Source organism: Panthera leo, chromosome A3 (genome assembly GCF_018350215.1).
Source record: "Panthera leo isolate Ple1 chromosome A3, P.leo_Ple1_pat1.1, whole genome shotgun sequence".
Lineage (NCBI taxonomy): Eukaryota > Metazoa > Chordata > Mammalia > Carnivora > Felidae > Panthera > Panthera leo.
In genome coordinates, this window is record NC_056681.1 from 101,293,339 (window position 1) to 101,309,168 (window position 15,830).

Below are 15,830 nucleotides of genomic sequence, written 5' to 3' on the forward strand. Positions count from 1 at the left end.
CTCTGACCCTCCCCCGTTCATGCCCTGTCTCTCTCTGTCTCAAAAATAAATAAACGTTAAAAAAAAAAAAAAAAAAGATCTTTCTCAGGACTTCTGCTGGGATTGTCAGGAAGAAGTTCCTTTCTTCACACGGATTGGTTCCTGTACAGAGGTTGTAATGCTAAAATGGCCATCTTTGGTACCATAAGGGAGAGAGCCTGCCTGAGAATGCAGGTGACACCAAGTAAAACTGAGTGACAGAAATGAAGACACATTCCGGATGCAAGATTTGAATCCCTTGATACAACATCCTTCTTCATCCCCTTGGTTTCATTAGCCAACAAATTTCCTTTTTGATTCAATAAGTTAGGATGCTGTTATAGGCTGAATTGTGTTCCCCCAACATTAACATGTCAATGTTCTAACCCCTGGTACCTCAAAATGTGACTATTTTTTAATGTTGATTTATTTGTTAAGTTTACTTATTTATTTTGAGGGAGAGGGGTGGGGAGGAGAAGCAGAGATAGAGAGAAAGAGAGAGAATCCCAAGCAGGCTCTGCATTGTCAGTGTGGAGCCTGACATGGTGCCTGAACTCACAAACAGTGAGATGATGACTTGGGCTGAAATCAAGAGTCGGATGCTTAATTGCCTGAGTCACCCAGGCACTCCATATTTACTTATTTTTGAGAGAGAGAGAGACAGAGAATCCCAAGGAGACTCAGCACTGTCAGCGTGGAGTCTGACATGGGGCTGAAACTCATGAACCGTGTGAGACCATGACCTGAACTGAAATCAAGAGTTGGACATTTAACCGACTAAGTTACCCAGGTGCCCCAGAATGTGACTGTTCGGAGACAGGGTCTTTAAAGAGGTAATTAAGGTAAAAAAAGGTAATTAAGGCAGGCCTTAATTTAATATGATTGGTGTCTGTATAGAAGAGGGGAATTTAGGGCACAGACATGTACACATAGAGGGAAGACCATGTGAAGACACCAGAAGAAAATGGCCATCTGCAAGCCATGAGGAGGGGCCCTCAGAGGAAACCAACCCTGCCAATACCTTCATTTTAGACTTCTAACCTCCAAAACTATGAGGAAATAAGTTTCTGGAATTTAAGCCGCTCCGTCTGTAATACTTTGTTTTGGCAGCCCTAGCAAACTAATACAGGTGAGTGTTTATCCCTTTGAAATGTAAGTGCTGGGGCGCCTGGGTGGTTCAGTCAGTCGAGCATCTGATTCTTGATTTCAGCTCAGGTCATGAGCTCACAGTTCGTGAGTTCGAGCCCCGCATCGGGCTCCACACTGGCAGTGCAGAACCTGCTTGGGATTCTCTCTCTCCCTCTCTCTCTGCCCCTCCCACATGTGCTCTCTCTCTCAAAATAAGAAAGAAAGAAAGAAAGAAAGAAAGAAAGAAAGAAAGAAAGAAAGAAGAAAGAAAGAAAAAGAAAGAAAGAGAAAAAGGAAGGAAGGAAGGAAGGGCGAGCGAAGGAGAGAAGGAAAGAAAGGAAGAAAAGTGCTGGTGACTTCCAGTCCTAATTTCTCACGCAAGCTCCTGGCCCAGTGATCAACTCCTACTGGACCTTCCTCTTCATTGTTTTGTAAGTTGCCTCAAATCCAGCGAGTCTAAGCAAGTAATCTTGACCCTCGTAAAACCTACATCTCCTTCTGTATTCCACACCCCTGTGAAACCCTCTCCCCAACTGAGCCAGTTATCTAAGCCAGAAACCAGAAGCTCTTCTATTTCATTGACCAAGTCATGCCATGGTCACTCTTCACTCTCTCTGTCCTACTGGCAACACCGAGCATTAAACCACCATTACCCCCTCCCCTGGATTATTGCCATCGGCCCCTCTTGTCACCTCCCAATCCTCCCTCCACACCACCTTCTTAATGATTTTTTTTAAATGGCAAATCCGATCACGACACTCCCCTGCTCTCAAGTCTTTAGTGGCTCCTGCTGCTCTTAGGATAAAGTCCAAACTCCATAGCGTGGCATACGTGATCCCAGGAGAAGGAGCTCATGTCGTTAGCCAGTCTGTCTCCCTTGTCTCCCCTCCATGCTCGCTCTGATCTCTCTTCTAAAGCTCAGTGTTTCCCCAAATCCAGTCATTCTGGTATCCTCTTCGTGATTCTCTGTATCATATATGCTTTCTTCCTTAACATTTTTCTCTTAAATTGATGCAGTTTTTAAAATTAAATTCCATCAGGGGAGGTAGGTGGGGAGATGGGTAAAATAGGCAATGGGGACTAAGGAGCGCACTTGTCGTGAAGAGCACTGGGTCATGTATGGAAGTGTGGAATCACTATATTGCCCACCTGAAACTAACAACACTGGATGTTAACTGTGCTGGAGTTAAAATAAAAATAAGTAAATAAATAAAGTAATTAAATTCCATTATTTGGAAAGGCAACCATATGGCACTACTGTAAATATTATACTGTAAATTTAATATTATACACACACGGATAGAATCTCTGCCATATGTAGAAGGTAAATGGTTTAAATGGATCATTGATATTGCTGATAAAACTGGTTCCTTAAAAAATGTTGATAAATTTCAAGAAAGTTTTAAAATAAAAACGTAAATAATGTAGGGGCACCTGGCTGCCTCAGTAGGAAGAATACGCAACTCGATCTTGAGGTTGTGAGTTTGAGTCTCATGTTTGGTGTAAAGATTACTAAAAAGCAAATTAAAAAATATATATATATATACATATATATATATATATACACACATACATATATATATATATATATATATAAAATATATATACATATATATACATAATATATACACATGCATATATATATATACATATATATGTATGTGTGTATATATATATATATATATATATATATATATATATATATAATGTAATACAAGTAAGGGTAAACTTAATTTTATTAACAAAGACCCAAATCTGAAAATAAATTCCTCAATAAGAACAGCACTGCTTATAATGTTTAGTAACAAAGGGATGTTCAGTTTAATAATGCTTATTTTATTTTTAAATGTTTATTTAATTTAGAGAGAGAGAACATGTAAGTGGGTGAGGGGCAGAGAGAGAGAGGGAGGCAGAGAATCCCAAGCAGGCTCCAGCCTCTGAGTTGTCAGTGCAGAACATGATGTGGGGCTCAGACCAACGATCCGTGAGATCATGACCTGAGCTAAAGTCAGAATCTTAACCTATTAAGCCACCAGGTGCCCCAATGGTACTTATTTTAAAATTAAGGTTAAGACAAACTTCCACATTAGTAGTAAAAAAAAATTTTTGTTTTTTGAACCTTTTTTAACCAACATAAAGACTTGCAGTTTACAGGGGCACCTGGGTGGCTCAGTCGGTTAAGTGTCCAACTTCAGCTCAGGTCATGATCTCGTGGTTTGTGATTCGAGCCCCACATCGGGCTCCATACTGACAGCTTGGAGCCTGGAGCCTGCTTTGGATTCTGTGTCTCCTTCTCTCTGCCCCTCCCCTGCTTGCACTCTGTCTCTCAAAAATAAATAAACATTTTTTAAAAATTAAAAAAAAAAAATTAAAGAATTGCAGCTTACATGTGTTTACATGGGAATGGAAAAGGATATTAATTTGCCCCATTTGATAGGTTTGGCTAACTTTTATTTTAAAATGTTGGATTCATGGGGCGCCTGGGTGGCTTGGTCGGTTAAGCGTCCGACGTCGGCTCAGGTCATGATCTCATGGTCCGTGAGTTTGAGCCCCGCATCAGGCTCTGTGCTGACAGCTCAGAGCCTGGAGCCTGTTTCAGATTCTGTGTCTCCCTCTCTCTCTGCCCCTCCCCTGTTCATGCTCTGTCTCTCTCTGTCTCAAAAATAAATAAACGTTAAAAAAAATTTTTTTTTTTAAATGTTTGATTCAGGAAACCATCTGAGGTACTCCTTGGGATCTATTGTAAATTTGTGAAGACATAATCCATGATGATATCCAAAAAGGAACAGAGAGAGGATTTCTTGTGCCCTGACAGCTGCCACTGGACAATGTTTATGAAATATTTTTATCAGCCTTGTCCAAGTGTTTTCCATCCCCTGCAGAACATTTTCAGCAAGTATTTCAGGTTGAGTTTAAAATTAGGTTCATTTATAAATTCAAGAAGGATCATTTATGAACTCCAGAAATATATATTGAGCATGACAGATCCTGGCCCTGGCTCCAGGCAGACATGATAAGCCATGAATCTCTGCATTCACATAGCTTTCAGACAGGAGAAAGTTCTGACTCTCTATGACCCAGAGGACCAAGGGACCCAGGAGACTCAGGCTACAGGTTTACAATCCCCAAGGTCACTTTATCTTGCCTGGGAATACTGAAATAAGCATGTCTTTTAAGGATAAATTAGGCTTTCAGATGAGCAAAACTTATCTATAAGATATGCTAATTTATAAACCCTCACCCAACCGTGCATATGATGTCTATGAAGATAGAAGTTTCCTCCTAGGAGAACTCAATTCTTCTGCTATCTTGAAAAGACAGGTGTGGAGCTTCAGTATGAAGCAGTGGTCATTACCCAACACTTTCCAAAGTTAAAATGGTTAAGAATTCTGTGACCTATGTTTAATGTAATTAATAAATTTAACTGCTATCTTCTTATCTTCTGTCTATATTCCTGTCTTCCTGTCTATCTTCTGTGACCTAGACTTCTCCACTGACAGAACAATGGATAGTCTTGGCCATCCAGCCTGAATGAAAGGAGTCCATTCTCCTACTGAAACAGCATGGCCCTAGCACCCTCCATGGTTTGCCCAATGCATTGGTCCTAAACCTGTCATGGTTTGCCATGAATGAATCAAGAAGTTTAAAAACCAGTTCTCTTCTTTAGTTGTATGAATTGACAGGTCAAGATGTAACCAGGATCTTAAGTCAACCTGTGTCTGGTAAACAGAGAAAGATTAGTGGATTTTATAGTATTAGTGGCTTTATCATTTTGCTAGACTCCATTTTACATAAAATTTTTGTATAAGCATCATATATTTTACTACCTCACTGTACCTCTTCTTACCAACCTCCAATTGAACTAAGATTCATTCCTCTAAAATCCCAGTTCCCAGGGGCACCTGGGTGACTCAGTCAGTTAAGAATCCGAATTTTGATTTTGGCTCAGGTCATGACCTCATGGTTTGTGAGTTCAAGCCCCACATCGGGCTCTGTGCTTACAGTGCAGAATCTGCTTGGGATTCTGCATCTCCCTCTCTCTCTGCCCCTGCCCTGCTTGTGCTCTCTCTCTCAAAAACAAATAAACAGTTCCCAGATTTTCTATCCTAGGACCTTTGCTTTGTCTCTACCTTTTGAGAATAGCAGTTACTTTCAAATAATAGGCTCTCTATAGATGGTTTTTTGATGGCGATGATGATGAAGAAGGAGAAGGAGAAGAACCACCTATGGCTTGAACCTTGAACCTATGGCTGCTCCCTTAGTCTAGATCTTCTTGAGTTGACCCCACCCAGTCAAGGCTGAGATTGGAGAAGCTGGACTGACCTAATTTTCCAACCAGTGCTTCTGAGTCCTGTGTCAGAGTCACCCAGAGAGCTTGTTAAAATGCACATGCCTTGACTCTGCCCACATGGAGTCTGAACCCTTAGAGTGGGATGCCTGCAGGCTGTATACTTTTTAATCTCCCCCTCACCCCCACAATGATCCTGACATTTGAGTTTGGGAGCATAATTACCTATTCAAAACTTTAAAAATGAGGAAAAGTGCTGCTTTGTAGATACACATAAGTGATAAAGAAGTGATTCCCAAGTTGGAGAGATCAGTGAGCGGTATCCGAATCAACCAAAGTCTTCCTCAAATAGTAGGACTCCTGCTCTTGTCTCATTTGGAGGTGACATGGAGAAGCCATGGCTACCATGGATGTGCCTGTAGCGTCCGTCAGAAGCAGAGAGGCAGTGGGAGACGGTTGAGAGCCATGCTAAGGAGCAAAGAGTATACAAGTGGTGGGAAAGTCAAGGAGCACTTCATATGAATGTATTAATATGTATTTGGGGGGGGGGAAGATGGTTTGGGGGGAAAGGAAATCTTAGATGGAGATTTGGGAGGTGAAAATGGAGTGAACTTGAATTGAGGGAGCGCATGTCATTGTGGGGCACTAGTTAGATTGGTCCTTTAGAAGCAGAGCCTCCTAGGAACCTGTGATGGAAGGTCTCAGAAGTATTTCTGGCAATCAAGCAGAATGTTCCAGTTCTCTGGTTTCTGAAGACAGAGAGACCTGGGCTCCGGACTCAGCTTTGGTGCATATTTAACTCAGGGAATAGTACCACCAGCTAAAAGCCACTTGAATCTACTTGATTTTCTCATGTGTGAGGTCTAGATGGCTATAACCTAAATTGTTTGAAGGGTTACATGTGATAACGTGTGTAAAACACTAAGCATTCAGTAAATAATAGTGTTTATTTTCTGAATGCCTATTTTTTATTTTCTGAACAGATAAACCTGGGAATGGAGTAGACTGCCTTTGATCATGGATGAGTCAAGTGTCAAGATGAGAACACAAGGTAAAGATTAATGGACACTTTCCTGCTTAGAAAAAATAAAATAAAATACATGATTTGCCTGAGAGCATTGTTTGGACCGATCTTCTTAGGTGAGAAAGCATTTGGCAAATGAAACACTAGACATTTCAATATATAACATATGAAGCTTCTTAATTTGGTGAAAAATTCATGAAATGCCAATGACATGCCAGGCGCTGGACCAGGCACAAGAGAAAAGGAGAAAAGAGAGAGTTTCTGCCCTCAAGATACCCCAGCTAAGGAAAAACCAAAAAGGGAAGTAACTAGGCTTCAAGTAGCTTCTGTGGGATTTGTGATAATAGTGTCCTTTAAGATATTAGTAATTTTCTTATCCATTGCTAAGAGCTGCATCTATTTTGGGGAGATTGAGCCCTTTGTCTCTAATAGGAGTTACAGTATTTTATCCTGATATGCCCTTTTGTCTTTGTTTCAGTGTTTTGTTTTTTATCTCATGGGTATCGTTTTTATATCATCAAATGTTAGTATCTTCCTTAAGAGCTTCTAGATTTTTGTGTCAAAGCTGCCAGGCCTTCCTCATTCTGAGGTTATAAAATAATTCTCGCATGTTTTCTTCATTTACAATTCTGTTTTTTTATATTCAAAACTTTTAACTTTTTAAAAAATGTTATTTATTTTTGAGGGAGAGAGAGAGAGTGGGAGAGGCAGAGAGAAAGGGAGGCAGAGGATCTGAAGCAGGCTGCCAGCGCAGAGCCCAAAGCGGGTCTCGAACTCATGAACGGTTAGATCATGACCTGAGCCAAAGTCAGGCTCTTAACCAACTGAGCCACCCAGGCACCCCACTCAAAGCTTTTTATATTCAAAAATCCGCTGTAATTTATTTGGATGAGAGATGAGGATTCAACTTTCTTTTTTCTAGAAGGCCACCTGGGGTCCCAACATCATTTATTGAATAGTCCCCTTAATGTATTGGTTTTGTAGATAATATAAACCAATTTGATGTTGAGTTCTGAGATGAAAGGGTCCTTGGTATTCATTAATATTGACCCTGAGTCATCAACAAAAGATTAAATCATGTTGTATAGTGTCTAAGAGGCAAGGGGAGTGAATGATTCATATGGAATAATTTTAAGCACTCGTGTTAACACTTTTTGTTTTGTTGCTTAAAGGCCATAATTTCAAAAGTTTGCATCTTATCTCCCCCTAGCCAAGATAGATTTCTTGGTAACTAAAACTAAAATAAATATTAAAATGTCAGAGAAAGCCTGTTTGTAGTGACAGGTCAGTGGCTGGTCAAATCTTGAGCACGTCCAGGATCAGCTGGCTAGTTATTCGCACCCCTGCATTTATCCTAGATCAGAAACCCTGAGAATGTAAAGCATTGTTTTATTTGGAATTCAATGATTAGGTCTGAAACTCGGTCAGAAGAAGCCTCATGCTAATTAACAAGCCCATCAGCAGCATGAGAGACTATTTCCTCACATCCTTATTCAAGATTCAGTATAACCAAAGTTTACTAATCTCATAGACAAAAAGTATCTCCTTTCTCGTTTCCACATTCACTTCTTTAATTATGAGTGATTTTGGCCATCTTTTCGTATGTGCATTCTTCTTCTGTGAACAATGTTCTTGGCAAATTTTGTTGGATTGTTTGACTTTTTGTTATCCATCTAATAGAATCTTTGCATTAACCCTGTCAGGGAGAAATCACAGCCTCTCCAAGCCTGTTTTCTGGCCAGGAGATTGAAAGCAGTAATGTTAATGTTAAGGATAACCGTCGGGACGCCTGAGTGGCCCAGTCGGTTGAGTGTCCAACTTTGGCTCAGGTCATGATATCGCGGTCTGTGAGTTCAAGCCCATGTCGGGCTCTGTGCTGACAGCTCAGAGCCCGGAGCCTGCTTTGGATTCTGTGTCTCCCTCTCTCTCTGCCCCTACCCCGTTCGTGCTCTGTCTCTCTCTGTCAAAAATAAATAAACATTAAAAAAAATAATAAAAAAAATTTTAAAAAAGGATAACTGTCAACTTCTACTGAGGACCTGCTTCGGGTACTTCGCTCAGCATTAACTCATTTGAGAGCCCCTCGTCCATAAGTCACCTTTGCACCAATTAGACAAAGGCATCCCTACCTTTGTGCGGGCATAGCCTGCCCGACTGTTCAGAGCAATGCTGTCTCATCTAATTTTCATAAATAATCCTACGAAGAAGGTATTATTATCCTTATTTTAGGTCATTTCCCCCAAGCCGCTCGGCGAATCAGCGGTGAATTTGGAGCGCATGATTGGTCATTGTGCTGTATAGTGCCTGCTTCACATGGTTACAGTCAGTATTACTCAAGACAGTCTCATAAAGTACTCAACACAAGTGGTAAATAGTTACTAAAATATATGTAGTATTAGCCTCTGGTCTGTCATGTGTTGCAAATATTGCTTTCCAATTTTGTCATTTGGCGTTTAGTTTGGCTTGTGTTTGCTACCCAACAAAATTTTTCTATAATCAGATTTATCTTTTCGATTGTGACTGTGGTCATGACTTCTGTTTTGGTTGGCATTATAAAGACAAAATAATTGCGTAAGATAACCACTCCCATGTTCATGAGGGGACGGGCTAACTTAAAGAGAGCCCTAAATTGAAGACCACATTTGCCTGCTCGGCCACGGAACAGCCTTGATGTGGGATGTGCCCTTTGCAGCACAGGCCTCCCGGGGACCCGGCTGCTTTTTCTCTGTTGGAACAGAACATGGGAAGAGAGGGGGAGAGGAACTGGAAAACAAGCAATTTCCCTTAAAGGAAGGGACATTCATTTCCATGTGAATCCCATTGGAACTTAATCAGGTGGACGCACTTGACTTCGAAAAAAGCTGGAAAATGTAGTCTCGAGCTGGGGGGGCTGTGCCCTGCGGAAACAAGGGGTATGGTGGGCAGGGGCAGAGCTTGTGTACTAAAAGAGAGGAGAGCGTACCAGGGTATGAGGAGCACCCCTCCCCAAACCCTGTGGCCTCATATGTGAAAGTCCTCCCTTCCTGAACTGACTTCTGTGTAACTTTTGCTCAGCAAAGAACTTCAGGTCTTGTAGATGCAGTTCTTTTCTTTTCTCCCCTCCCCCCCCCCCCACCTCCAAGCTCTTTTTGTTGGGGATAATTACAAGAAGTAACTCAGAGTTAAGAGAAGAAATAATACTCCTTGCCTCCTGAGGGTCTTGGCAGATTCTCCTTCCTGGGTCTGGACCACTTTCCAGTCTTTCAGCCAGTTAATTGCTACCTGTTCTTCAGATGCCAGCTTCATCCTCAGAGAAAGGGCCCTAGCTCCTTCCCTCACCAAACAGACAAGGGCTTCTTCATAATCATCTCCTAGTATTTTTCGTTCATAGCGCTTTTGCAGCTGGTAACTGGGGTGTGTTAGCGTGACTGTTTGCCTGACATCACGCTGGTGGCACTGGACTGTGGATTTCCAGGGGGCGGGGGCTCACCTCCAGGGACAGAGCCTAGCACTGGGCACAGAGTAGGTGTTCAATAAATGTTTGCCGGACGAATGAATGGGTGTTGAGAGTCAGGCAGCTGAGCTCTGAAAGAAAGGAAGGAGGCTGAGACAATAGCAGCTGATACCTTAGCACCTCCTGGGTGGCCGGTCAGAGGGGAGGGGCTGAACCCGGGGAAGGGGCGGGCAGCACCTGACAGGCCTGATGGACCCAGGTCCAGAAGCTGTCTATCGGCAGGGCTGACAAGGGGAAAGCCCTTGCAGGGCAGAGGGGTACGGGTGGGAAATGCCTGCTCAACTCTGGTGCCACCATTGAGGCCTCTGATCCTTTATTTAGAAGAGGCACCCACACCTACTAACTGGTGAATTGATGAAATGTTATGTGTTGGGATTTTCCTGCCTCTTCTGAGAAATAAAATTACTTGCTCCAGAACTTCATTCATTTTTCTGGAACGAAGCTAAATCCTCTGCCAGACACTTATTTGGACAACTTGCGTTTCAGTCTACAAGTGACATTGACATTTAAGGCAAATCTGTGTCAGGAGTGGTGGTGAAACCAAAGTAGTTAGGATTTCATCCTCTCCTATCGTTGGTGCACTTTTGGACATTACTATTGACGTTTGACCGTGTCCTAATCAATCAGGTAGATAGCGTATTGACCATCAAATTAAACCGCAGAGATACTGTTTCCTTTTGGGCAGGCATGGGCTACATCATCTATATTGCATTCATCTACCTATCTCTCTTTTTTTGTAACCTCGGTTCCTCAAAGTTTCTGCCTCTTTTGTGGGAATGGTAAGTCCACTAGAAGCAAAGATAAGAGAAACAAAACACTTTGGAAAGCATACAGAAAAGGCAGTTGACATGAAGTCACTTATAGGATGGAACCTCAGGGCGGTTGCAGAAATGTACCTTGGGTCAACTTTTCTTTCTTTTCTTTAAATTTTTAATGTTTATTTTTGAGAGAGAGAGAGCATGCGAGTAGAGGAAGGGAGGAGAGAGAGGGAGACACAGAATCCAAAGCAGGCTCCAGGCTCTGAGTTGTCAGCCCAGAGCCGGATGCGGGGCTTGAACTCATGAACTGTGAGTTCATGACCTGAGCTGAAGTCAGACGCTTAGCTGACTGAGCCACCCAGCTGCCCCATCAACTTTTCGTTTTTAAATTCCTCATTTGATTTCATGTCCCAGTGCACATGGAAATGACAGCTGCCAAGAAAGATACAATGTTGGAAAAGATTCAGGGAGAATCAAAGGGCCTGGGGTTGTACTCTGGGAGTCTCTTGGGCTTCTCTTTCGTGGTCTTACTGTCATCTGTCATTATCACCCAGGAGGGTGAGTAGCCATAGTAACTGCTGGTGAAAATGCCACCCAGCGTCTTCACCTCTGGGACTGTATGTACCTATTGTTTTTTTTTTTTCTTTTTTAATTTTTTTTAATGTTTATTTATTTTTGAGAGAGACAGAGACAGAATGCGAGTGGGTTAGGTGCAGAGAGAGAGGGAGACACAGAATCTGAAGCAGGCTCCAGGCTCCGAGCTGTCAGCACAGAGCCCGACGCGGGGCTCGAACTCACGAGCTGTGAGATCATGACCTGAGCCGAAGTCGGTCGCTCAACCGACTGAGCCACCCAGGCTCCCCTGTATCTACCTATTCTTGACCAGTGAAGAATCTTTGCATTTGTTCCATTCGGAATAGGAAAGCACTCCACAATAGACCATTTTCCTTCTTGCTGCTTAGGTTTTCTCCCGTCCGATGATTTCAGCTTCAGGGAGGTGAAAGAACAGAAGAGCCAGAGCGGGTGGGTCAGGAGCTCCTCCAACCCTCAGTCCGTTCCATCGCGTAATCCAGGCACCGTTGGCTCTTGCAAAAATTATTACAAGAGTAAAATGTGATTCTAACTTTCCCTCATGAACACCTGTGCTAGATTTTACTGCCTGGATAATCAGTCCATTTTTACTGTTGACATTATTTCCGGAGAGTCCTTGGAGGAACACCATTTGAAAATAAGGCTGGTAACCTCAGCCTGATGCATCTGATGACGCTTTTGTTCTCTCCGTTGAGTCGCGTCTGACAGAGCATTCGAATTGCAGCTGCTTGAAAATAGGCAGTGTGCCCGCTTCCGAGCCTGTGAAAACGCGTCTTGGTGTCACTGTGTTTTCTAGTCTTGTGTGGCAAGAGAGGTAGATCTGAAAAAGAGAAGTAATTCCAAGTTTAGAGAAAGTGGTGGGGCAAAGCAGAAGGACGACGGCTAGAAGCACCGGCCTCAGATGGTTTATTTACACACCAAAGCCGTCTTTCCAGTGGCAGCGTTCCGCATTTCCAGAAGAAACTCAGATCAGAGGCTTGGCTGGATCGCGCCTCCAGACTTGAAGGAACAGGAGCTGACGCTATGCTCTTCACACTGCGCAGAGGAACCTGGCCTGAGCCCAAGGCCTTTGTCAGGTGCGCTTTCTCTATTGTTCCTCAAATGGCGAGGGATTAAGATGAGGGGGTTGGAGTGGCAATTTTTTTCTGACTCTTCCTAAGCCAGAAGAGACACTTTTCTTAGAGAGCTGTGGGAAGGAATGCAGACTGCTGAGTGCTTTGGGGAGCTTGTTTCCAAACACCTGGGGTGTGTGTGTAATCCGCACTTGAAAACAGCTGACTTCTGCTTTCTCCAAGCCACCTCCCGCCCCTCCCTTCCCTTCACCACTGCTCTTCCTCCAGCCTCCAAAGCCCCGCTTCTTGAATCTTAGGACTAGAAGGAGCCCCACCGCTCACAGCTTCAAGTGGGGTGCGACCTCCTTTATTTAGGCGAACCGGCTAGCTTTGCCGCCCTCCATCCCAACCACTGAGGTTGCAAGTAAGGGAGAGAGTTGGATTTTCAAAATGATCTGTGCCTGGCTCTTAGCCTCTCATGCAAATGTGCGCCGCCGCAGGCTTTTGGGAGGTTAGGACACCTCTGGTGTTGGTATGGTTGATTATTCATCAGCACCTTTGAGCCCTCAGAGAAAGGCCCGATAGAAATACAGAGAACAGAAGGTGGCTTCTCGAACTGCACCTGGCCCCACTTTATTGGTCAACTTACTCCCTCAGAAGTCCTGAGAGCCAGAATAGAAATTACCATATTGCACAAGATTCTTTTTTTTTTTTAAAGATTTTAATTTTAAGTAATCTCTACACCCACTGTGGGGCTCGAACCCACGACCCCCAGACCAAGAGTTGCATGTTCCACTGACTGAGCCAGCTGGGTGCTCCTACACAAGCATCATTTTAAATGTATTATTTTCTTTTATTTTTAATATATACTTTTAAAGTTTATATGTTTATCCTGAGAGAGAGAGGGAGAGGGAGAACAAGTGGGGGAGGGGCAGAGAGTGGGGGACAGAGAATCCAAAGTGGGCTCTGTGCTGACAGCAGACAGCCTGATGCAGGGCTTGAACTCACGAACCATGCATGAGATCGTGACCTGAGCCGAAGTCGGATGCTTAACCGACTGAGCCACCCAGGCGCCCCTAAATTTTTAAATTTAGGGAATTTTCCCCTCTCAATTTGGGTTTGGTGGGCTAGGTACTCAAATAAATCTCCTGTACAGCTGACTTGTCTGTAAGCCCTAAGAAATAATAGCTGCCAACATCGCTGCTCAGAGATTTAAAGCTGCCCGAAAAGGTTTTTTTAAACTTCTCAGAAACAAAACTGGTTCTGTGAGTAGCATGTAAAGGATTAGAATCAGTCCGCTTCCGAGAGAAGTAAATCAAGCAGGACACCAGACTGGTCAGCTGCACTCTGTCCACAGTGTGCAAAAAAACAATTAAAAATTGTTTAATGCTCCTCGTCCAGCTCTGGAGTCCCAGCCCGTGTGGCACCGGTGATCACCTGCGGGGACCCCTTCTCTCCGTGATCAGCATGTTCACGGAGGGCAAGGGCTGTGGCTGCTGTGTCCCCTGCTCCAACGTGGAGTCTAACACACTGACCGCTTGCTGACTAAATGCTTGCTGGTGCGTCTTGTTATTAATCGGTGAGAGGGTCTGACGACGCCGTACCTCCGCAAGTGTGTTCATTTAGCTTCTTAAAAATCTGCTGCTGTGAAAGGTAAGCTGTGTTTATTTCGAATCTCAAGCTTACCCCTGAAGGAGTCTGTAACTGATGATGGCACTGAAGGCTGTAACTTGCTTTTGTTCTGCTGTTTCCACCTACGAAATACGCAGGATGGCTGATCTGATGATGGCCTCTTCTGTGGCGGGTTGTGGGCTTTCTGTAGGAAATGGGCGTGTTCAGATGGTGCGGGAAAATTGCATATTCTCGACCATTCCTACACTCTTGCATCTATAAATCCAGCGTCTCTTTGCCATAAAGATTTTATATAAAATGGGGAGTATCGAAACTATTTTTCTGTTCATATCAGTCCAGGTTTGCATTTTATTTATCTGTTTATTTTTTTATTATTATCTTTTAGTAATCTTTACTCCCAACGTGGGGCTTGAACTTATGACACCAAAATCAAGAGTCACATGCTCTTCTGACTGAGCCAGCCAGACGCCCCTCTCGGTTGGCATTTTAAAACAGATTTCTAAATACATACTTTCAATAAATATAAAAGCTCTACTCAGTTAAGTCACTCCTTGTATTATATTCCAGTGCATAAATAAGATTAATCCTAGACAGTAAGTCCTAAAATGCTTAGGAAGAAACAACTGAAGTGTTAATAATGCAGGACTTTGCCACGGTTTGTGTTTCGAGCCCCAAGATTCTAGCAACGGGTTGCAGTAGGGTTACAGGATTCAAATCTAATTATTAATTGAGTTGGAAAAATAACTACTTGGAAAGAGAAAATGTCATTGCTGGAAAAATAAATAACATTCTATCCAGCCGTTCTCTCTTACCAAGCAGATATATTAAGAGTACAGCTGCCCCTTGAACCACATGGGTTTGAACTACACACATCCACTTATATGCGGATTTTTCCCAGTAAATACAGTACAGTGCTGTAAAATGTATTTTCTCTTTCTTATGATTTCCTTAATAACATTTTCTTCTCTGTAGCTTACTTTATTATAAGAATAGAGCATATAATACAGATAGCATACAAAATATGTGTTAATTGACTGTTCGTGTTATTGGTAATGGTTAACAGTAGGCTATTAGTACTTCACAATAGGCTATTAGTTATTAAGCTTTGGGGGAGTCCAAAGTTACTCATGGATGGGAATGCAAACTGGTACAGCCACTCTGGAGAACAGTATGGAGGTTCCTCAAAAAGTTAAAAATAGAACTACCCTATGACCCAGCAATTGCACTACTAGGTATTTATCCAAGGGATACAGGAGTGCTGATTCGAAGGGGCACATGCACCCTGATGTTCATAGCAGCACTATCGACAATAGCTGAAGTATGGAAAGAGCCCAAATGTCCATCAACAGATGAATGACTAAAGAAGATGTGCCATATATATATATATATATATATATATATATATATATAACATATAATAATATATGTTATATATATATATATATATATATATATATATATATATATATATATAAAATAATAAAAAATATATATATAACAATAAATGACCCGCCAGGGCACACTATCACAGAATTTTAGCGTTAGGAATGGAGAGAATATTCTGAAAGATGATAGAGTAAAAGTTAGAAGTCACACACACAGGATTCCATAAGACTGCAGTAATAACTGGTCAATAGGGGAAGATACACGGAAGTGTCTTCAAAATTCAGAGGGATATGATGTGGATGGAGCGAGAATGTATTATGCTGAGAGAAATAAGTCAATTAGAGAGAGACAAATACCATATGATTTCACTCATATGCAGAATTGAAGAAACAAAACAGATGAACATATGGGCAGTTGGGGGGACAGGGGAGAGAAGAGAGGGAAGCAAGCCACAAGAGAC

General features: G+C 42.5%; 1 long non-coding RNA gene across 2 annotated transcripts in view; it reads left to right on the top strand.

The window, feature by feature from the left end:
• The window catches only part of LOC122216305, a 56,608-nt gene that overhangs the window by 6,702 nt on the left and 34,076 nt on the right, over positions 1-15,830 (top strand). The window contains exons 2-4 of one of the 2 annotated variants that reach the window (XR_006200821.1): positions 6,418-6,485; positions 12,236-12,376; positions 13,754-14,005. This is a non-coding gene — a long non-coding RNA (uncharacterized LOC122216305). The remainder of the gene's footprint in view (positions 1-6,417; positions 6,486-12,235; positions 12,377-13,753; positions 14,006-15,830) is intronic. The other variant, XR_006200822.1, reaches the window with a different exon arrangement.